Source organism: Bombina bombina, chromosome 5 (assembly GCF_027579735.1).
Source record: "Bombina bombina isolate aBomBom1 chromosome 5, aBomBom1.pri, whole genome shotgun sequence".
NCBI lineage: Eukaryota > Metazoa > Chordata > Amphibia > Anura > Bombinatoridae > Bombina > Bombina bombina.
The window spans coordinates 593,491,631-593,515,253 of NC_069503.1; the positions used below are offsets into that span (position 1 = coordinate 593,491,631).

General features: G+C 39.7%; 1 long non-coding RNA gene across 2 annotated transcripts in view; it reads left to right on the forward strand.

Moving 5' to 3' along the window:
• Positions 1-15,820, forward strand: part of LOC128659443 (uncharacterized) — a 39,233-nt gene extending 23,413 nt beyond the window's left edge. For both annotated transcript variants that reach the window (XR_008402390.1, XR_008402391.1), the window contains 3 exons: positions 11,526-11,666; positions 13,610-13,714; positions 15,642-15,820. This is a non-coding gene — a long non-coding RNA (uncharacterized LOC128659443). The remainder of the gene's footprint in view (positions 1-11,525; positions 11,667-13,609; positions 13,715-15,641) is intronic.
• The last annotated feature ends 7,803 nt before the right edge of the window (positions 15,821-23,623 follow it).

Genomic DNA, 23,623 nt, shown 5'->3' on the forward strand with positions numbered 1-23,623 from the left:
CTGTGGCAGTATTAAGTCTCTCCAGAATTGTTCTTTCTTTCCTGGGTCAATGTCTTGGGAGTCATATAAGTTTGAGCAATATGAGGTGAATGCTTGTTGTATTTCTGAGTCTTGGGTGAGTATGTTGTCTTTGTCCTTAATGGCTATGATGTTGTTAGGTTTCCTATCTAATTTAGTGAGTCTTGCTAATAGTTTCCCAGTGCGGTTACCATATCTATAAAATTTGGCCTGTGAGCGGTTCTGAGCGGAAATCGTGGTTTGGATGAGGTAGGTGTCTCTAAGGTCTTTGGTCTTTCTATATTTGAGTCTATTCTGTGTTGTGGGATTTCGCAAGTATTTGTTTCTGGCATTAAGTAATTGCCGCAGAAGGAGTTCCCCTCTTGCTCTACATTTTTTCCTGACTTTGGCTGCATATGCTGTCACCACCCCCCTCAGGACTGCTTTTGCCGTTTCCCAGAAAAGTGAAGTATTACTCACATGTTCGGCATTAAGGTCCTTATACACCATCCATTCTCCTATTAGGTGCCTGCGCAAGTTAAGGTCATGGTACAGATGTGTCGGGAACCTCCATCTATGTCCTCGTTTGTGTGAAATATCAGTGTCTATTTGTAGGGAGACTGGGGCATGATCTGAGATTGTTATAGGGTCAATTTTAGTATCCGTTATGCGGGAGCAAAAGGAGTTGGTGATCAGAAAATAGTCTATGCGTGATAGGGTAGTTTTTGCCGGGTGTAGGCAAGTATAGTCTCGCGCTTCTGGATTTCTATCTCTCCAGACGTCTGACAGTGACAAGGAACCTTTAAAGTTTAGTAAGATACGTGTTTCCCTCTTAGATCCTTTGTATTCTATTCGGTGTTGTGATGTGGAGTTTGGGTTTCGGAACCTATCTGCTGGCGTGTGTGGGGCAATATTGAAGTCCCCCCCCCACTACCATTGGGAGGTCTGCAAACTGTATGAGCTTAGTCTGTAGCTGAGTGAGAAATGTTTTCTTTTCGGTATGTGGGCCATACACCCCACAGAGAATCATACGAAGTTCCCCTATTGTCATATTTACCATCACAAATCTTCCCTCTGTATCGACTAGAGATTGTGAGATAGTGTAATTTAGACCTTTGCGGAAGAGGATCGCCACTCCCCTGGCCCTTTTTTTTTCGTAGGTTGTGTGTAGCACTTCCCCCACCCAGCCCTGTCTGAGTTTTTGGTGTTCTTTCTGCGAGAGGTGAGTTTCTTCAAGTATTGCTATGTCTGTCTTTGAGGTGTTCAAATGTCTGAGTATTGCCTTTCTCTTAATTGGGGATGTAATCCCGCCTACATTCCATGTGGTCAGTTTCATTTTATATGTTCGTGTATACTTATTTAGGGTGTTTTGTCTTCGTGGGTGGACCCTATGTGTGTATAGTGGTGCAGATGGATTTCAGAGTATATGTAAAGATGTGGTACTCACAGTTACTTTGCTTGTTATCGGTATTTCCACCTTTCCCTCCAGGGTGGCACCCAGAGGCAGGCCAGGTCAGCTCCTTTCCTAATACAGATAGTTAGTACACAAAATTAAGTGACACAAATGAAGTAAACAGTGCATACAACAAGAACCAAAAGATCAATAACCTCCCCTCTTAACAATCCCAACAGTTCAACAATGGACTAACGTTCCTGTCCAACAATAAAGAGGGTTCTCCCCCCCCCCCCCTCACTTTGCAAGGATACATTTCTTCATTGCAATAATGTTGCTTATCTTTTAATGTTTATCTTCTACCGACCAGGCAATGAACCCAGTCCTAAGCATCAGAGTCATCTTCATTTGCCTCTTGCCCTCTCTCCCCCTCTTTTTGCAGGTGAAGTTTGAGCAAGTTGGGCGAGTCAAAGAACAGTGGTCCTCTCGTGGTTTGTAGTCTCAATCTTGCCGGAAACAATAAGGCTGCTGTTCTGCCCTGTTCTAACAGTTGCTTGCAGTATGGTGAAAAGTGAGCCCATTCAGATTAGCCCTGCATTGTGGTGGGGTGTGTTGTCACAGCCTTTTATAGCAGATAAATGAATGAGAGTGTCAGTGGTGTCCTCGAGAGTGGCCCTCTTGATGGAATCTGGCGAGATGTCGCTCTCAACTGCGTATGTGATTTTGTCTAACGCAGCCTGTGTGTTGCGTCTGTGTATGCTCAGCTCCCACAGAGAAAAAAGTGAATAGAGAATTAGTCCTGATCTTGTAATCCCTCAGCTGTGGTATATGTAGAGTATCTGGTTAGGACTTTCCTGCCTTCTTCTGTGATATTTCTCTGCAGGTCCTGTCTTCCACCTCCCCTGTTATATTGCTCAGCAAATTAGCATTTGACTATTGTGCTTGACATGTGGCAGATGAGTTTGCTTATAATCCTTTGTCTGTGTTTTTATTTGGAATTGTGTTGATTACCTCCTTGTTGGTTAACACCAGTGGGTGAGGCTGTTTGCTGCAGTGATAAAGTAATAAAGTCCCAACACAGTACAAACCCTGGCCTGTCTCTTGAGATGCAGCAATAGCGTTTATAACTCTCAAATCCTGTTACAATCTGGGGCCTTTCTCTTTTTTTTTAATTATTCTGTGTCTAGCGTTTAACTTCTGAGTCTTCCTATGGTATATGCCTCTGCGGGGGTTAGCACTGTGTAATGTTGTGTGCGTCACTTCACCTTCCCCTCAACTGTGTCAAGATGGCGTTTTGCCGCCACAGCACCAACTCACCCCCTCGCCCAGGCTTTCCTCTTTCCTTCTGCTTGGGGTATTTCGTATGTGACTCCGGATCCTGAAGCAGCCCTCCGGTACAAATCCGGAGCTGTTATCGAGTGTTATCTTTCAGCCGCCCTTATTGCAGCCGCTCTCCTCTATCTCTCTCTCTGGTTACGCTCCTCAGCGGGGGAGTCGGGTGTCAGACTCCTTACCGTTAGTGCTCCAGACAGGGGTATTTATTCCCTGCCAAGGAATTTGGCTAATTATGGGCTTTTTCGAGTGATTTTAATTCAAAGTAGGGGTTAAGGGTCCGGAGCTCCTTTCCCCTGCTTCCACTCACAGCGCCCGCCCACCGGAAGTCCCTCACAAGGACAGGGATTTTATTCAAATCTGTTTGTGGTTCCCAAGAAAGAGGGAACCTTCAGACCAATCTTGGATCTAAAGATATTAAACAAATTCCTCAGAGTTCCATCATTCAAAATGGAAACTATTCGTACCATCCTACCCACGATCCAAGAGGATACCGATTCACAAAGATCATAATCGGTTCCTAAGGTTTGCCTTTCTAGACAGGCATTACCTCTTTGTAACTGGCCCTTTAAATTGAAAATTGCCCTGCTTCCCTGGATTTTGGAGAAGCCTATTTGCCAGCCTCCTTCCTCATGACTATGGCCCCTGGAAGATTGTGCCCCTGAGAACATATTAACTTTTATTGGGTGTGTATGGCCCTTTAAGAACCGTCTGGGGACATATTGTGACTTTGGTGAACAATGCCCCTTTAAGACTATGTCCCCAGACCTGTAAAATAACTTGTCCCTGGCTTTCTCCCACTTGGTTCAGTAAATAGGGCTTACTGAACCAAGTACCACACAGGCAGAGTGTTCCACAGAAAGGGAGCACTATTACAAAGCATTAGTTTTCATTGTGTGCCATTAAGAGTTAATTTTGTTCAATTCTAAATACAAGTTTGCTGGGATCAGCTCTAATTAAGTTTAGTGATAAACATTCCATCGTCTAATGAGACTGCTAGTGATAAGGTGGACTGCATTGTTTTATTGTGTGTAAATTGTTATCTGCTGAAGAAATGTAATTCTACTATGGCCTGTAAAAGGGCGTTGTCTCTATCTAAATGTATCAAATGTGTGGGGATTTTATGCCTCCCCCTGAGAGTGTCTTTTTTGCATGTAACCTCAATAAAAAGCAGGCTGTGTGTTCCAGCACATCAGACCTATTCTGACCCTCTAACTTGCAGCCTTGACTCATGTTTGTAGGGGACAGCCATAATCACTACAGGGATTGCTATGCTCTATATACTCCCTTAGCTACTGAGCTCTTGTAAGAGCTCTTGTTCCTGATCCTGCTTCACTCTAAAGAATGAAGAGGTTCACCTACTGGAGCCTGGTCGTAGGTCCAGGGCGCAGAGCAGACGGCGAGATACCAGCCCAGCAGCGGTGGTTCGTAGAGTCTGCGTTACTTATGGTGGCTACGCAGTAGTTATAGTGTCTACGGTGCTGATGATCCTTTGGTGAGCGCTAGGAGCATCCTTTTCTACGGTCCAACTTCCAGCCAGCCTGGAGGCAACCGTAACACTCTTCCCTTCGGGTTGGCCACTGCCCCGAGAATTTTTACAAAGGTTCTGTGCTCACTTCTGGCGGTTCTAAGACCGCGAGGCATAGCGGTGGCTCCGTATCTAGACGACATCCTGATACAGGCGTCAAGCTTTCAAATTGCCAAGTTTCATACAGAGATAGTTCTGGCATTTCTGAGGTCGCATGGGTGGAAAGTGAACGTGGAAAAGAGTTCTCTATCACCACTCACAAGAGTCTGCTTCCTAGGGACTCTTATAGATTCTGTAGAGATGAAAATTTACCTGACGGAGGCCAGGTTATCAAAACTTCTAAATGCTTGCTGTGTCCTTCATTCCATTCCAAGCCCATCAGTAGCTCAGTGCATGGAAGTAATCGGCTTAATGGTCACGGCAATGGACATAGTGCCATTTGCGCGCCTGCATCTCAGACCGCTGCAATTATGCATGCTAAGTCAGTGGAATGGGGATTACTCAGATTTGTCCCCTCTACTAAATCTGGATCAAGAGACCAGAGATTCTCAGGGAAAGCTCAGGGATCGTGGACTCAGGAGGAGAAACTCCTCCCAATAAATATTCTGGAGTTAAGAGCAATATTCAATGCTCTTCTAGCTTGGCCTCAGTTAGCAACACTGAGGTTCATCAGATTTCAGTCGGACAACATCACGACTGTGGCTTACATCAACCATCAAGGGGGAACCAGGAGTTCCCTAGCGATGTTAGAAGCCTCAAAGATTATTCGCTGGGCAGAGTCTCACTCTTGCCACCTGTCAGCGATCCACATCCCAGGCGTAGAGAACTGGGAGGCGGATTTTCTAAGTCGTCAGACTTTTCATCCGGGGGAGTGGGAACTCCATCCGGAGGTGTTTGCTCAACTGGTCCATCGTTGGGGCAAACCAGAACTCTATCTCATGGCGTCTCGCCAGAACCCCAAGCTTCCTTGTTACGGATCCAGATCCAGGGACCCGGGAGCAACGCTGATAGATGCTCTAGCAGCTCCTTGGTTCTTCAACCTGGCCTATGTGTTTCCACCGTTTCCTCTGCTCCCTCGACTGATTGCCAAAATCAAACAGGAGAGAGCATCAGTGATTCTGATAGCGCCTGCGTGGCCACGCAGGACCTGGTATGCAGACCTAGTGGACATGTCATCTCTTCCACCATGGACTCTGCCTCTGAGGCAGGACCTTCTAATACAAGGTCCTTTCAATCATCCAAATCTAATTTCTCTGAGACTGACTGCATGGAGATTGAACGCTTGATTCTATCAAGGCGTGGCTTCTCCGAGTCAGTCATTGATACCTTAATACAGGCTCGGAAGCCTGTCACCAGGAAAATCTACCATAAGATATGGTGTAAATATCTTTATTGGTGTGAATCCAAGAGTTACTCATAAAGTAAGGTTAGGATTCCTAGGATATTGTCCTTTCTCCGAGAGGGTTTGGACAAAGGCTTATCAGCTAGTTCTTTAAAAGGACAGATCTCTACTCTGTCTATTCTTTTGCACAAGCGTCTGGCAGAAGTTCCAGACGTCCAGGCATTTTGTCAGGCTTTGGTTAGGATTAAGCCTGTGTTTAAAACTGTTGCTCCCCCGTGGAGCTTAAACTTAGTTCTTAAAGTTCTTCAGGGAGTTCCGTTTGAACCCCTTCATTCCATTGATATTAAACTTTTATCTTGGAAAGTTCTGTTTTTGATGGCTATTTCCTCGGCTCGAAGAGTCTCTGAGTTATCTGCCTTACATTGTGATTCTCCTTATCTGATTTTTCATTCAGACAAGGTAGTTCTGCGTACCAAACCTGGGTTTTTACCTAAGGTGGTTTCTAACAGGAATATCAATCAAGAGATTGTTGTTCCATCATTGTGTCCTAATCCTTCTTCAAAGAAGGAACTTCTTTTGCATAATCTGGACGTAGTCCGTGCCTTGAAGTTTTACTTACAGGATACTAAAGTTTTTCGTCAAACATCTGCCCTGTTTGTCGTTTACTCTGGACAGAGGAGAGGTCAAAAAGCTTAGGCAACCTCTCTCTCCTTTTGGCTTCGGAGCATAATACGCTTAGCCTATGAGACTGCTGGACAGCAGCCCCCTGAAAGGATTACAGCTCATTCTACTAGAGCTGTGGCTTCCACCTGGGCCTTTAAAAATGAGGCCTCTGTTGAACAGATTTGCAAGGCTGCGACTTGATCTTCGCTTCACACCTTTTCAAAATGTTACATATTTGACACTTTTGCTTCTTCGGAGGCTGTTTTTGGGGGAGAGGTTCTACAGGCAGTGGTTCCTTCCGTTTAAGTTCCTGCCTTGTCCCTCCCATCATCCGTGTACTTTAGCTTTGGTATTGGTATCCCACAAGTAATGGATGATCCGTGGACTGGATACACTTAACAAGAGAAAACATAATTTATGCTTACCTGATAAATTTATTTCTCTTGTAGTGTATCCAGTCCACGGCCCGCCCTGTCCTTTTAAGGCAGGTCTAAATTTTAATTAAACTACAATCGCCACTGCACCCTATGGTTTCTCCTTTCTCGTCTTGTTTCGGTCGAATTACTGGATATGGCAGTGAGGGGAGGAGCTATATAGCAGTTCTGCTGTGGGTGATCCTCTTGCAACTTCCTGTTGGGAAGGAGAATATCCCACATGTAATGGATGATCTGTGGACTGGATACACTACAAGAGAAATAAATTTATCAGGTAAGCATAAATTATGTTTTTCGTTCGTATCACAACTTAAATGGACAAATGCATTCCTCCTCCTTCCAACTTGGAGCAATCCAGGACTTCATAGAGGTCCTGTCAACCTTGGAATAAGAGGAAACAATCCAAGAAACCTTCCTCTAAGTCAGCATGAAAGGGCCGCCCCGATCCAGTCTTGGATCAAGTAGGGAGCAGGCTTTCCTTCTTTCGGCAGGCTTTGATCCGCAATGTCCCAGATCCTTGGGCTGTGGAATTAGTATCCCAGGGATACAGGATACGGTTCAAGTCTTGTCCCCACAGGGGCATATTTATCCTGTCAAGGTTATCTGAAAAACAGGTGAAGAGAGAGGCCTTCTTGAAGGGCCATGCTGCCCAAATGTTGAAACACTTGAAAGTGATGCAGCATTGCTGTATAAAGCAGACTAGAAAATATCACCTGAACATTTTTATGTAAAAAAGAAAGATATTTTACCTCAAAGTATTCACACCCCATTGTAAATAACTTAAAGCAGCAAATCAATATGCCTGTCCCAGGATAGGCAAGGGAGTGAGCTTCGTGCACACGTTTCCCTATTCAGTTTAAGAAAGTCTACTATAAAATCTCATGAGATCACAGTAAAAGAGTTCATGACCACAGCACTGCTGATGCTGATTGGCTGCTTTTCATTTCTTCTTATTTTTTTTATTTTTAGCTGCAGCTGGGAAGTAACTGAAAGATAACATTTTACCCAGAACTTACTCTGGTGAGCTGAGGTAAAATATCTTCCTTTTTTACATAGATGATCAGGTGATATTTTTCTGTCAGCTTTTTAGTTATGCTGCATCACTTTCAAGTAATTTAGCATATGAGTATTATGTCTCTTTAATCTGTGTAAAGGACCTATCTCATCTGGGAGTGATTGTCCCAGTGCCTGTGTGCAAAACAGGGTCAAGGATTCTATTCCAACCTTTTTTGTGGTTCCCAAGAAAGAGGGAACTTTCTGACCCATATTGAACATCAAGTGTCAACAAATTTCTCAAAGTTCCATCCTTTAAAATGGAGACTATACATTCCATTCTACCCTTGGTTCAGGAGGGTCAGTTTATGACTACCATATAGACCTGAAGGATGCATATCTTCAAGTTCCTATTCACAGAGAACATCACCAATTCCTGCGGTTTGCCTTTCTAGACAAAGCTTCAATTTTGTTGCCCATCCCTTCGGCCTTGCCACGGTCAGGGCCGTCTTTAATATTGATTGGACCCTGGGCAAAAATTTTCTTGCCCACCCCATGCAATTTTGCTCTCCACCCCAACATCCCAAAAAACAACTAAATCAATTTTTTTTATTATTATTAGCCCAGCGGTGGATCATCCACTGCTGGGCTAATCATTTAAAAATATGGAATAAATTGCAATATGTGAAACTGGACCTAAGCAGTACTAATAAGTAAATAAATATATAAATTCCTCCACTGTGGATTCATTTAATATTCTTTTAAATGAGATTCTGGTGTGAGGTTAGCTGGTTAGAGATTTAGGGCAGCCAACAGGAGCAAAGCAAGGTAAAGGAGGAAGCATGGAGGTGCAGACAAATATAAGTTTACTGACTGGAACAGCAGAACTACTATGGGAAGCTGTAAAATCTGAGGCAGAGAGAAAATAAAAACTATAAAAATAAACCTTACAGTAATGTGTGAGGTATCAGCATGACGCTATACATCAGCCACACCTGCACATGTCTCTTCTTTGCTAGGAACAAGTTCCCTCTCACCCTGAACTAGACAATGCTGCATGGGGCGGGGCGTGTATGCACTCACTTATTGTTCCCACTGACACCTTTCTACAAAGCACTATTCCCCTAACAAACTTCAGTTAGTTGATCTTAGGGCCACAGCAGAAAGAGCAGGGCTAAGGGGACCAGTAGACTGGATGCTGTCTGTCCAAGGCTGCATGGATACAGTGTGAGATGAGTCACACAGCCTCAAGACTGAAGAGAGCAGTGTATGCAGCTACACAGATGCTCAAATCCTCATGTGCCTGCCGCTCCAGCTTTCTGCTGCATGCGCCTACAGTCAGCCCTACCCAAAAACAATCCCCACCACCAGAGCAGTTACCTGGTAACAGTGGTAACCCCAGTAGGATCTTTTCTGATGCAGTGGGAAAAGGCTGGATGCCGAGTTAGGGCTTTGCATTCAGTGCTGCACAGTGCACATCTAAAACGGCACATGGCACTAGCTTGGCATGTCACATGACACCGGCACGGTCTGGCACAGTTTTTAATAAAAATATAAGCAGAGTACTTTTGACTGTGACAGTATTAGGACTGAATGTGTGTGTTCCCCATGTCACATCAGCAGTCTGGTATGAACCATAAAAAAAAAAAAAAAAATTTTTTTTTATTTTTTTTTTAGGACTCTTGGGCCCCTCAACAGAGACTGGGCCCAGGGCAGCTGCCCCTTTTGCCCTGTGTTAAAGACGGTCCTGGCCGCGGTTCCTTGGATCTTTACAAAGGTCCTAAGGGCCCTTTTGGCTGTGGTGAGATCTAAGGGGATAGCGGTGGCGCCCTACCCGGACGACATCTTAGTTCAAGCGCCATCTTTTCATTTAGCAAAATCCCATACATATTCTTTTGTCTATTCTTTGCTCCCACAGGTGGAAAGTAAATCTGAAAGAGTTACCTGGTGCCAGACACCAGGGTATGCTTTTTGGGAACGATCATAGACTCTCTGTCCATGAAGATTTTTCTGGAGGATGTCAGAAAATCCAAGCTTGTCTTTCACTTCAGTCCTCTATCCGTCCATCAGTGGCTCAATGTATGGAGGTAATTGGTCTAATGGTTGCTTCCATGGACATGCATGCTCAAATAATGGAGCGGAGACCACTCGGACCACTCAGAGGATAGTTCTAGACTCCCTAACAAGAGATTGTACATTCTCAAACACTGCTCAGTTTCTTAGCACAAATGATCAAGCCAGGCAGTCTGCGCATGAGCAGGTGTACACAGAAGTCATACGACTGCCCTGCTTATTGGTCTTTTGAAAGTTTATTTCAGAGGGCACTGGAAAGCTTATAAATTTAGAAGGTAAAGAACTTAAAAATGCAAAAAAAATTAAATAGATGTTAATTATAAAAATGTAAATGTCAAGTTATTTTTTTTTTTTTATATATTGTTTTTGTTCCCAAAATATGTTCCCTTTAAGTCCAAAAACTCAGTATAGGTGGGGATACCACAGGCTTAATCAGCTATTTCAAATGCCAAAATAAGGGTAAATGAGCTATTTGTAAACAATTCAATACTCTCAAGCAGGTAAAATAGATTATTCTCCAACGGGAGCAAATGTTTGGGTAAACTGCCCCTTTAAGTATGTTAAGTGTGATTGCAGTTTTATATATTTTAGGTCAAAAGTATATTTCTATAACAGTGTTGGTTATTATGCAAAACTGGGGAATGGATTATAAAGGGATTATCTACTCTTTTAAACAATAAGAATTCTGGAGCAGTCTGTCCCTTTTTTAAAAGAGCCATAATAAAAGATTCTGTTTTGTAGATGTACAATATTTTACTAACACATCAAAAGCTAATTTCTTTTATTTTGATTAAGCAACTACAAGTATATGAAATCATTAAAGGGACAGTATACACCAATTTTCATATAACTGCATGCAATAGACACTACTATGAAGAATATACACAGATACTGATCTAAAAATCCAGTATAATTTGTGTTACAAACTTACTTAGAAGCTCCCAGTTTAGCACTGTTGATGAGGTAGTCTGGGACACTCACTGTATGGGGCTTGGTAGACAAAAAATGCAGCTACTTTGTTTAAAACATAGCTGTTATAGTGCTGCTGGTCTCATAATAGAAAATGAACACCCACTGCATGCAGATCTGCAGACAGAGAGGGTGTTTTTTGGTAGCCTTGGAGATGTCGGCTTTCAGAGAAGGCCGATTGGTTGCCAGTGCTCCAGAATTCTCTAACACTGCTCAGTTTCTGAGCATGGATGAATAAACCAGGCAGTCTGCTTATGAGCAGGTGTACATAGGTCATACGACTGGCCTGCTTATTGGTCTTTGAAAGTTGATTTCAGAGGGCGCTGGAAAGCTTATAAATTTAAAAGGTAAATAACTTAAAAATGCAAAAAAAAAAGTAATAATGGATGTTAATTATAAAAATGTAAATGTCAAGTAAATTTTTTTTTGTAATGGTTTTTGTTCCCAAAATGACTGTTCTTTTTGAGTCCAAAAATTTTCTGTATAGGTTGGGATACGACAGGCTTAATCAGCTATTTCAAATGCCAAAATAAGGGTATAAACTAGCTACTTGTAAACAATTCAATGCACTCCAGCAGGTAAAATAGATCATTTTGAACAAATTAAAGGGGAGAACATCTTTTTGAGTAAACTGTCCCTTTAAGTATGTATGAATATTTTCTCTCACAGGCTAAAGAATGGTTTCTCAAATTATTATAATCACTTTGTATACTGTTGCCATATCCAGACTACCTCTGCTAGGTTACTTCTCTAATTGGAATCTAGAACATAGATGTATTAAGTCTGTTTTGTCTCTTCTAGCTGGCTTATTTGGAATATCTGTTCAGCTCAAAAATGGCTCCAGTGGTTAGAGACGGATGATGGCATGGCAGAATGGTTTTATGGAAACTTCAAGCATATGACAGCTTACATTTCTTCCACATGGTTGAGGCCAGTATGCAGGTAAGTACAGGTTATTAATATGTAGGTGTTACATGGTCATTGGCAGATGTTACAGTGAGCTCTCTGCACATGGTGGCAGCTGTAGTTTACGGACACTAAGAGCAGTCCGCACCTGCTCCTGGTGCCCGTGACTACAGCTGTAAAGCTATGGGTGGGGAGTAAACTGTTTCTGAAGCCTCTGCACATGTAACTAGTCTAAAATAATTAATTACTGCCTTTAGCATGGCATTTTATTTCCTCCTATTTTCAATGGCTGCTTAACAGCATAATTTACTTCTCTCCCGTAAAGCCCAACATGGTCACTGGCAGACGTTGTAGTGAGCTCTCTGCACATGGTGGCAGCTGTAGTTTACGGACACTAAGAGCAGTCTGCACCTGCTCTTGGTGCCCGTGACTACAGCTGTAAGGCTATGGTGGGGCGTAAACTGTTTCTGAAGCCTTTGGGCATGTATAGTCTAAAATAAATTACTGTCTCTAGCATGGCATTTTATCCCCCTCCCCTTATTTTCAATGGCTGCTTAACAGCATAATTTTCTTTCTTCCCTCCTTATAGCCCCAACATGGTCACTGGCAGACGTTACAGTGAGCTCTCTGCACATGGTGGCAGCTGTAGTTTGCGGACACTAAGAGCAGTCCGCACCTGCTCCTGGTGCCCGTGACTACAGCTGTAAGGCTATGGTGGGGCGTAAACTGTTTCTGAAGCCTTTGGGTATGTATAGTCTAAAATAAATTACTGCCTCTAGCATGGCATTTCATTTCCCCCTATGTTCAATGGCTGCTTAACAGCATAATTTACTTCTGTCCTGTTAGACCCAACATGATCACTGGCAGATGTTACAGTGAGCTCTCTGCACATGGTGGCAGCTGTTTTTTTTGGACATGTGGAGCAGTGCGCGCCTGCTCCCTGTGCCCATGGATACAGCTGTAAAGCTATGGTGGATTGTAAATTGTCTCTTGATGCCTATGAGCATGATATTTTAAAATAAAATATTACCTCTAATATAGCATTTTCATTTTCCCTTATTTTTCAAAGTAAAGTTTGTGACTTTATAGTCTCTATTAAATAAAAATAGCCTAAAGCATCTTCTTCTATTAAAGTACTTTTTAAGCCCCTCATGGTCATTGGCAGACGTTGCTGTGAGCTCTCTGTCATGGTGGCAGCTGTGCTTGTGGACACTTGGAGCAGTCCGCACCTGCTCCCAGTGCCCATGAGTACAGCTGTAAAGCTATGGTGGATTGTAAATGGTCTCTGAAGCCTTTGGACATGCAGTTAAGATATAATAATCCCTAAATATATCAATATTTTAATGACAATTATACATTATTTCCATTAACCTTTATATGACCACTTAAAATATGGCGTATCGCTCCTTTTTAAAGTACTCTAAGGACCCTTGTCTTTTCCTACATGACTGCTTCACACATGCTATATCCAAGTAACTCCTCTTTGGCAAAGATCTCTCTTCTCCATATATGTTCATTAGCAGTAGATACAGTAAACGGTCTTCATAGCAGCGGTGTCTTTGGGAAGTGGAAGCAGAGGGCCCCTGCTGAAGCTACCCAAGGCTAGTTGTATACTGTGGTACATTACACATTTGTCTCCTCAGCCTTAGGTCCCCATCATATGTCTCATGCAAGCCAAACCCAGAAAATGCACAGCTAACATTCACAGTAAACTATTCTGTTGCATTATTTTTGCTCCTTTTTTTATACTTTTTATTTTTGTTGCATTTATGAAATTATGATATGGAGCGACTGTTAGGCTGTAGTTTTGAAGCATTTGGTTATATAACAAACCACTTAAACCCTATAAATATATATATATGCTGTACAGCTATGTTCATATTTAATGTTTGAGTATTAACTATAGGCAAGGTAAACTTATCACAATGTCCTGTTTCTTACGTTAAGTAGTATGTATTTTTTTTCCCCCGTATCTGCAGGTGATGCTAAAGTTATCAGATCTACAGCACCAGTTGACATACAGCCAACACTTAGTGTCAAGTTCATTGTCAAAAGAAATGTTTGTGCCTCTTTTGTTACAACAGGTAAGAGTTAAATTGTTGTAAAGACCTTAAATTCATAGTATTCAAGCTGTTCCCTGTATAACAGTAAATTATTTTTGTTGCATTATTATTTTAGCATAATTAGTGATAACAGTCAAACCATGGCGTTTTAAGACTAACAACCCTGCATTACTGTGTGTTTAACACGCAAGTTGTGAACACAAAGTAGAAGCACTTTGAACTAGCAAAGCAGTGCTGGTCCCAATTGGTAGAACTAGTTTAACATCCGAGTTGCGCGACTGTTGCTATTGATTGTATCTGCTTGGGCTAGCAGTACTCTGTGTGACTTAAAATGTCTTTTAACCCTTTACAGGTGCTAAACACCTAGCTTTGGAGCATGTCATTTTACCACACTGATGACCCTGTAATGTTGTCCACTTGTCCTTGCATTGTCTTTCTGTGGTTTTACTGTACTTTTTAATTTCAATATACTTTTATCCTTAAAGGAATAGGGAAAGCAGTTGTTAGTCCTAGGTTATATCTATCTTTTAAAGGGGCATAACATAGTATTTTCTGGGGCAATATAGCTTTTTTTTTTTTTTTTAAAGACCAAACAAAAAATGTTTTAGCTTCTTAAGAAAGATTGGCCTGATCTCAGAGCCTATGAAGCTTTTTATTAATGCAAATGTTCAATGTACTTGCTTGCACATGGGATCATAACAGCCAGTGGTAAAAAATAAACAAATGGATTGGATAGAGTGATATTTTAAACAACTTAATTCTGTTATCAATTTTGCTTAGTTCTTGTGGTATCCTTTTTTAAAAAGTCTACACCAGAATTTTTATTGTATAAAAAAAAAAAATAGATAATAGCTTTATTACCTATTCTGTCAGTTTTGTATAACCAACCCTGTTATATTAAATAATACTTTTTGCCTCTGTAGACTGCCCCCTTATTTCAGTTCTTTTGACAGAATTTGCATTTTACGTGCACACTCTGGGGCTCCTTTCAGCCAACGGCTTTATTCTTCAACAAAGGATACCAAAAGAACAATGCAAATTTGGAAATAGAAATAAATTGGAAAGTTGTTTAAAATTATATACTGTAGCTGAATCATGATCAAGCATCCTAGAGCTACATTTTTTTAAAACCATGTTCAAGTTTAAATATTACTGTATTTTCTTATGTATTGCAATTTTATTTTTGTCTGTGTCCCTATGTCACTTTTGATAGATATAGATATAGAGATTTTTTTTGTTTTTTTTTTGTTTGTTTTTTTCACAACAGGAGTGAAATGTAAATTTTGATGAATTAAAGTGCCCCTGTTTTTTTATCGAATTTTTAAAAACCGGGCACTTTAGCATCAAAATTTACATTCACTTTAATAACTGCTGACAGTTCTACTTGATATGCAGCAATTTATGTGTCTAATTCAATTTAAAATTTTGTGAATGAGTTGGTTAACCCTTTGAGGACCAGGAATTTCAGACAAAAACTTACCCAAAAGACCAAAAAAGGGCTTTTTTCTTTCTGCAGTGTAGGATGTGCGCTTGCGCTCGCGCACACACACATCTCTTACCCTCATAATAGTATACGCCATCTAGTTTTATTTATATATATATATATATATATATATTTTTTATTTTTTTTTAAACAAGCCTTTTCTATAGTGGGACAGCGATACTGCTGCAGAAAGAGCCCAGGACAGTAGCGTCCTTAAGGGCTAAACAACTAGCGCCATACAGGGGACGGCGCTGTTCGTTAAAGGGTTTAAAAGAAAAAAAAAATGCATATTGCTGAATAAGTTGATACCCATTGTAGGTGTTCCTTGAATTACAACCCATTTAAATTGATCCGGTTGAAGAGAAAAATGTACACCATTTCTACTGTATGCTATGCTCGAGGGTTTGTAGGAGGAACTTGAAATTTTGTTCTGTATTCTCACTTTTTTTTATTTTTATTTTGCAGGTGTTTTCCAGTTGGAGTACGTGTGTGTGTTTTGTGTAACTGCTGCTCTCATAACTCGGTGTACCCGTGGAAAGGGTTTGTTCTTGGCATTCCTGTTTGAACTATAAACCTGGCTATTTAATACAATGCTATTAAAGTGTTTGATATCTGTTCTATTAATAAAGTTGTGACTGATCTTACATTGTGTTTATAGTTTGTTTGTTTTTTATTGATATGGGTATGCATTAATGAGATGATAAATCCTACTGTTTATGAAACAATAGAATTTACCATCACATAAAATAAAGGTGACCATCCTTCAGTTTAAAAAATTTCTCCACAGGCTCAGTGCTAACCTAAACGCCTCCGGCCATCCACAACACAGCTCAGTTTTTCAATATCATAGCTATTGACTAAGGTGGAAACGATCTCATTGAAAAAAAAAAAGTTGTGCCGTGGGTGCTTAGGTTAGCACTGAAGCTGTGGTGAAATGAAATAAAGGTGCCTATTCATCAGTTTGTTTGTTTTTTAACTGATGAATGAAGGTCGCATTCCTATATTACTTTTTTTTTTTTTTGTCTTTGGAATTCCAAAATCCTTGCAAGTAAAGAAAAAAAACAAAATTTATGCTTACCTGATAAATTTCTTTCTTTTGCGATGTACCGAGTCCACGGTTTCATCCTTACTTGTGGGATATTATCCTTCCCTACAGGAAGTGGCAAAGAGAGCACCCACAGTAGAGCTGTCTATATAGCTCTCCACTTAACTCCACCCCACAGTCATTCGACCGAAGGCTTAGTAAGAAAAAGGAGAAACTATAAAAAATACTATCTGTCTTGAATAGACAGGGCGGGCCGTGGACTCGGTACATCGCAAAAGAAAGACATTTATCAGGTAAGCATAAATTTTGTTTTCTTTTGCAAGATGTACCGAGTTCACGGTTTCATCCTTACTTGTGGGATACCAATACCAAAGCTTTAGGACGCGGATGAAGGGAGGGACAAGACAGGAACCTAAACGGAAGGCACCACTGCTTACAGAACCTTTCTCCCAGAAATAGCCTCCGAAGAAGCAAAAGTATCAAATTGGTCAAATTTGGAAAAGGTATGAAGCGAAGACCAAGTTGCAGCCTTACAAATTTGTTCAACAGAAGCATCATTTTTAAAAGCCCATGTGGAAGCCACTGCTCTAGTAGAGTGAGCTGTAACCCTTTCGGGAGGCTGCTGTCCAGCAGTCTCATATGCCAAACGGATGATGCTTTTCAGCCAAAAGGAAAGAGGTAGCCGTAGCCTTTCGATCTCTACGCTTTCCAGAATAGACAACAAACGAAGATGTTTGACGGATATCTTTGGTTAGGAAGGAATCCAGGTTTGGTACACAAAACCACCTTATCAGCATGGAAAACAAGATAAGGCGAGTCGCATTGTAATGCAGATGGTTCAGAAACTCTTCGAGCCAAAGAGATGGCAACTAAAAACAGAACTTTCCAAGATAGAAGCTTAATATCTATGGAATGTATGGGTTCAAACGGAACACCTTAAAGAACTTTAAGAACTAAATTCAAACTCCATGGTTGAGTAACAGGTTTAAACACAGGCTTGATTCTAACTAAAGCCTGACAGAACGCCTGAACGTCTGGGACATCTGCCAGACGCTTGTGCAATAGAATAGACAAAGCAGATATCTGTCCTTTTAAGGAACTAGCTGACAATCCCTTCTCAAATACTTCTTGGAGAAAGGACAAAATCCTAGGAATCCTGATCTTACTCCATGAGTAACCTTTGGATTCGCACCAATAAAGATATTTACGCCATATCTTATGATAGATTTTCCTGGTGACAGGCTTTCGAGCCTGAATCAAGCTATCTATGACCGACTCAGAGAAACCCCGTTTTGATAAAATCAAGCGTTCAATCTCCAAGCAGTCAGCAGCAGAGAAATTAGATTTGGATGCTTGAACGGACCTTGAATCAAAAGGTCCTGTCTCAGCGGTAGAGTCCATAGTGGAAGAGAAGACATGTCCACCAGGTCTGCATACCAAGTCCTGCGTGGCCATGCAGGTACTATCAAAATCACTGAAGCTCTTTCCTGTTTGATTCTGGCAATCAGACGCGGAAGGAGAGGGAATGGTGGAAATACATAAGCCAGGTTGAACGACCAGGGTACTGCTAGAGCATCTATCAGTACTGCCTGAGGATCCCTTGAACTGGACCCGTAACAAGGAAGTTTGGCGTTCTGACGAGACGCCGTCAGATCCAATTCTGGTGTGCCCCATAGCTGAATCGGTTGAGCAAACACCTCCGGATGGAGTTCCCACTCACCTCGGATGAAAAGTCTGACGACTTAGAAAATCCGCCTCCCAATTCTCTACCCCTGGGATATAGATTGCTGATAGATGGCAAGACTGAGTATCTGCCCATCGGATTATTCTGGAAACTTATCATCGCTAGCGAACTCCTTGTTCCCCCCTGATTATAGATATAAGCCACAGTCGTGATGTTTAGATACAGGTATGAGCAATGGCACTACACTTGGACACACTCCCTAATATATACACTGTGGTTGTTCACAATTAGATGTTGTAAAATATTTCTATAATGTTAAAGGGAGGGGTGCTACCGCACAAAAATTACATTAGCACTGAAAGTGGAGGTGATAAAGTCACTTCCACGAAAGAATGCGGATATAGCACTCACTGTCTTAACCTATGGGTGGCGTGAAAATTCCTACTTATAAAACTTAACTTTTATTTATTCTTGTAAAATCAAGGGAGAAGGGGGAAACATATACAATTAAAAACCTAGGATAGAGTAGTCATGTATAGATTTATGAATATACAGAAAGTATAGTTTAAATAGGCCTTTGGGGTATAGTAGCCCAAACAATAGTAATACGGTCTAATCTATACATAAATCACTGTGGCACAGAGGCTCAGTTAATTAAAGCTTAGGTAAATGTTATGCTGATTATTATAAGACATAAGGGTAAGGATTGTCTTTTGTTGCAACTAATTATAGGTTATTACATACAGTAATTATTTAAATGTTAGGTGAGATAGCTTGTCAGTACAATACTAGTTTGATACACTAGATTGAGTATTACTTTAATACCTGATATGAGTATGTAATTGATGTGACAGTCACGTATAAAATATTGTGTATATCTGGTATCTAAATACAGTCTATCTAGTGTCAGCAGACCTATATGAAGTTCAACTAGATCAATTCACTAATAGATCCCTGAGAAATCGGTAGTATAAAGATTAATGTTCAATACAGATTAGTTTTAATAAACCAAAATGTTCCATAAGTAATATTGCTATGGTATATAATCGTTGGGTCTGAACTAGATTCGTATTAATGATAACCTTTTTATTATGTACTGTTAGAAATATACTTATTGCAAATTTAAATGCAATCTGATATTTATGCTCCCAGTATTGAAAGGGTACTCAATGCTGTGCACTGTTACATCAAGGCAGTAGTGTGTATGTTTTTTTGTGGTGTATTTATTTTTTATATGGTAAATGTAATAGATAACTTTGTTGATACAAGCAACAGTAATTTTGCTACAATAGTATCACTGCAGATGTCAGAGTACCATTGGGCAGCAGTATTGTTGGTTATGATGATTAATTTCACTGATTAAGTTACAGTGGTAACGCTACTTGTACCCACATATTTTCATATATAGCAAAAAATATTTAATGTCAGTATCAATTTATTCTTTTATAAGCGATAGTGATATCACTCATAATACCCGATATATACCCGATATAATAATACCTCCAAAAGCAAACAATCTGACCTATAAAGAGCGACAGGCACTACAAGAGATGCAACAATGGGATGAAGTCGTCATTAGAAACTCAGATAAGGGTGGCAACATTGTAATCTGGCCCCTCGAGTTATACTTAAAGGAAGTACACAAACAACTAAAAGATACAAGTTGCTATGTGAAACTCTTTAAAAATCCAATAATCAATATCCATAGAAAATATAACAAACTGATTACTGAGGCAGCATATGAAGGTATCATTAATGAAAAAGAGAAAAAATATCTCAATGTAACCAAACCAAAAACAGCTACATTTTATCTAATACCGAAGATACACAAAAACCAAGAAACTCCACCAGGAAGACCGATTGTCTCCGGTATTGGATGCCTCACTCAAAGAGCAAGTGAATATATAGATTTTCGATTAAGAGATTATGTTGCTGAACTTCCCTCATACGTCCAAGATACCATGCAGGTCCTTCAAAGATTAAATAATATCTCTCTGAACAAATCAACTTGGCTGGTAACAACTGACGTTGAGTCACTTTATACATCAATCCAACATAAAGATGGTTTACAAGCAGTTCGTTATTTTCTAGAACAGAAATCAGAAGAAAGCAAACCACATGACGACTTCATCCTCAACTTATTGGAATTCGTATTAACCAATAATACATTCATTTTTGACAACCAACACTATCTACAGGCATTGCCATGGGCACAGCCTGTGCCCCGACCTATGCCAATCTCTTTTTAGGATGGTGGGAGGCGGAAGAAGTTTTTTCTGACATCAACAATACGTATACAGACCTTATACCCATGTGGATAAGGTACATAGATGATATTTTCTTCATCTGGGAAGGAACCCAAGAGGAACTTCTGACATTTTTGAATATATTGAATAGAAACAACTTAAACATCAAATTAACATGTGAAGCTAGTCAGAGTGAAATTAACTTAGACCTAACCATCAAAAAAGATTCTGAAGGTAATATTCAAACGGATCTGTATAGAAAACACACGGCAACCAACAGTCTCCTATACAGCACCAGTGCGCATGCACCAGGTACTATTCGAGGTTTACCAACGGGTGAATTTCTCAGAGTCAGGAGGAACTGCTCGGAAGATAACACATTTCAAACACGAGCCAAAGAAGTAACTTCACGGTTAATAGAAAGAGGATATAGTAAAAGGAAAATCAAACAAGCCAAATTCAGAGCTCAGAGAACCAAAAGGCAAGAACTCTTATACAAAAAAACTAAAACGAGTGATAATAAACCCAGGTTGGTCCTCACTTATAATTCACAAACCTCTGAAGTAGTACAAATAATATCCAAGCACTTCGATATCTTAATGACTGACCCTACCCTAAAGAGATGTCTAGGAAACAGGCCTGCCATAAGTTACAGACGAACTAAAAATTTAAAAGATCTATTAACTAGCAGCCATTTCCAACGTAAGAAGACAAAAACTGCATTTAATTCAGGATGCTACAAGTGTGGAAATTGCAGCACCTGCAAATACATCAAGAAAACTACCATCATGACGGATCGATTTGGTAAAACACACAAAATTAGGAGATATATCAGCTGTCAAACTGAAGGGGTAATCTATGTACTCCAATGTACATGTGACAAATATTACGTCGGTATGACAACTAGAAAATTAAGAACCAGGCTGATGGAACACCTTAGGAACATCAAAAATGCAGCAAAGGATAAATCGGATGGCAAATCCATTACTAGTGTAGCAACACACTTCTTGGAATACCACAACTCGAAACAAGAAGATATTCTCTGCTGGGGAATAGAAAAAGTTACCCTAGGAATAAGAGGAGGAGATCTCGAAACTGCTCTGTCACGAGCAGAAAGTAGATGGATATACTTACTCAATTCAATATATCCAACAGGTCTAAATGAACAAAATAATTACTTCACATTCTTATAGAACATCAAGATAACAAGAAATAACCATGTATATGATACAAAAACTCTTTATACTGAATACCCTAATTCCACTACAGATGGATAAACAGAACAAATTATATAACCTCAATCAATAAGAATAATATTTCAATTTTTGTTCCCCAGTGGATAGTGTTTATTCCCCTTTTTCTGAAATAATAAAGGTTAGAACTATCTCTTCAGTTAAGACTAGAATAATATAGTAACAATTATACTCGGATACAGATTAAGACGAGAATTATTAGGTTAGAAGAACTTAGTAGTAATATATGCAACACATTTCATGATAACAAGGATTCCCAACACGATGAGGAAATCTGAGAACTAAGACATTGATCATCCTCTTTTACAAGAACACTATATTATATATGAGGGCACTGAATCACCATAATACACTGAATCTTCAATTCACACAGAAGTAATCCCCATGATAGGGACAATTCTGTTCATTTTAACACAAATCACTTTTTTCACATAACACAGTGAGAAAATCAATAGCATTTTCTCTTTTTTAGAATTAATTTAAGGAAATTGATGTCACTTTTCATTGTGTCACCACACACTATTATTCTTTATTTGAGTTTCAATACATTCATTAATAATTTATTTAGACACGACTTATTTCACTAATAGAAAATTTATTTCAAATTTACAGAAGACATAGGAACACTCTCATGACCCACTCATAAGCTGCTTGTGTCTTTTCACGCTTTAAAGTTTCACATCCCACTGTGCACCACTTTCACTTAGTCAACGTTATCATGTCACCTTCAACACTTCTGTCAATATTTCTATCTACATGTCATAAACATAAACTTAGGCAGGAATAGTATGCTTTTTACTATCCCATTGTAATACTTCTTCTTTTGTATTTATGTTCTGTTCTAACAACTAGTCCCCTCTACTGGGGGCCTACAACATGTTTAACATCAACCTCAAAAAATATAAATCTAATATTTTGAACTAAAACTGTAATGTCAGAACTAAATTGAGAGAAGTAATATATTTTTACAATAATTATCAGATAAATTCATGATGATATCTGAAGAAGTATTAAAAACATTAACAACTTAAATATTTGATCTCAAACCAAAAAATCTCTAGCATACTAGATCTTAAATCTCAAGTATAAATCGTTAGTAGAATCTTGTAATTCATATAAATTAGTGATAATGGTAAATAACCAAAAATAATAATAGAAATACAAATATGGTTATTCCAATGTAGGATCCATAAGGCTCTATCATCAAAATATCTAACCTTTCAATTAGTATCTTATTTATTTACAATAGAAACTCGGATACAAATCTTTGGAGAATAAAAATTGATATTTATTACATATATCAAAGATATGCACTTATAAGAGTACTGACACAAATTTAGAAATACAATTTCTTTTATATACAATTATACAAACATGTACAGAAGATTTTAGATGTAATGAAGGGCAAATAGAAAATACTCATACTCGAATAAAGAGAGAAACTCATTCTGGCATATAACATTCAATACATAATAGACCGATCTCTATGAAACAATTGAGCATAATCCACCTTAATAAACAATAACAGAAATCCCCCTTAATAACATCCGGGACCTTTAGTACCGATCAGTGAGAACACGAAATATCCTAGGAATTGTCCAATAAGAAAACGTTGTAGGCGGCACTTCCGGTTCGTACCGGGTTTAAATTCCACAGAGACGGGCGGCCCGTCGCCTTTGATAAAGCCCTGTACGGGCGAAACGCGTTAGGTGTAATGTCAGAGCAATGTCAGCTCTTTTTTAATATTAGGAATGAGTAGTTTCTTACTTTAAACTGTGGCTCACTGGCACTAGCTGGGTGTCTCTGTTGTCCAAATAGTAGTTTCTTACTTTAAACTGTGGCTCACTGGCAGTAGCTGGGTGTCTCTGTTGTTCAAACACTGGGAGCGGTTACTGAGAGGGTCACTCCTATACTGATAATTAGAGTCAACTCTATTTACGATATAATATAAATGAATGACCTCCCGATATCCCATTGAATTGTGTATTAACTAATGTGGGTGTATCCTACAAAGAGCTTGGTACGTGTGAAACTGGGCTAGTCAGTGTTTATGGTAAAACTATAACCGAATAATTTGTGGTCAAAATCAGATAACCGACATACAAACCAATTCATGATAGCATACAAATACAATTACGTACCCGTCGGTGGTATCATAATTAGACTGTGAACAAAAATAGATAATTTAAACAATATACAGCAATATCTCATAAACGCTT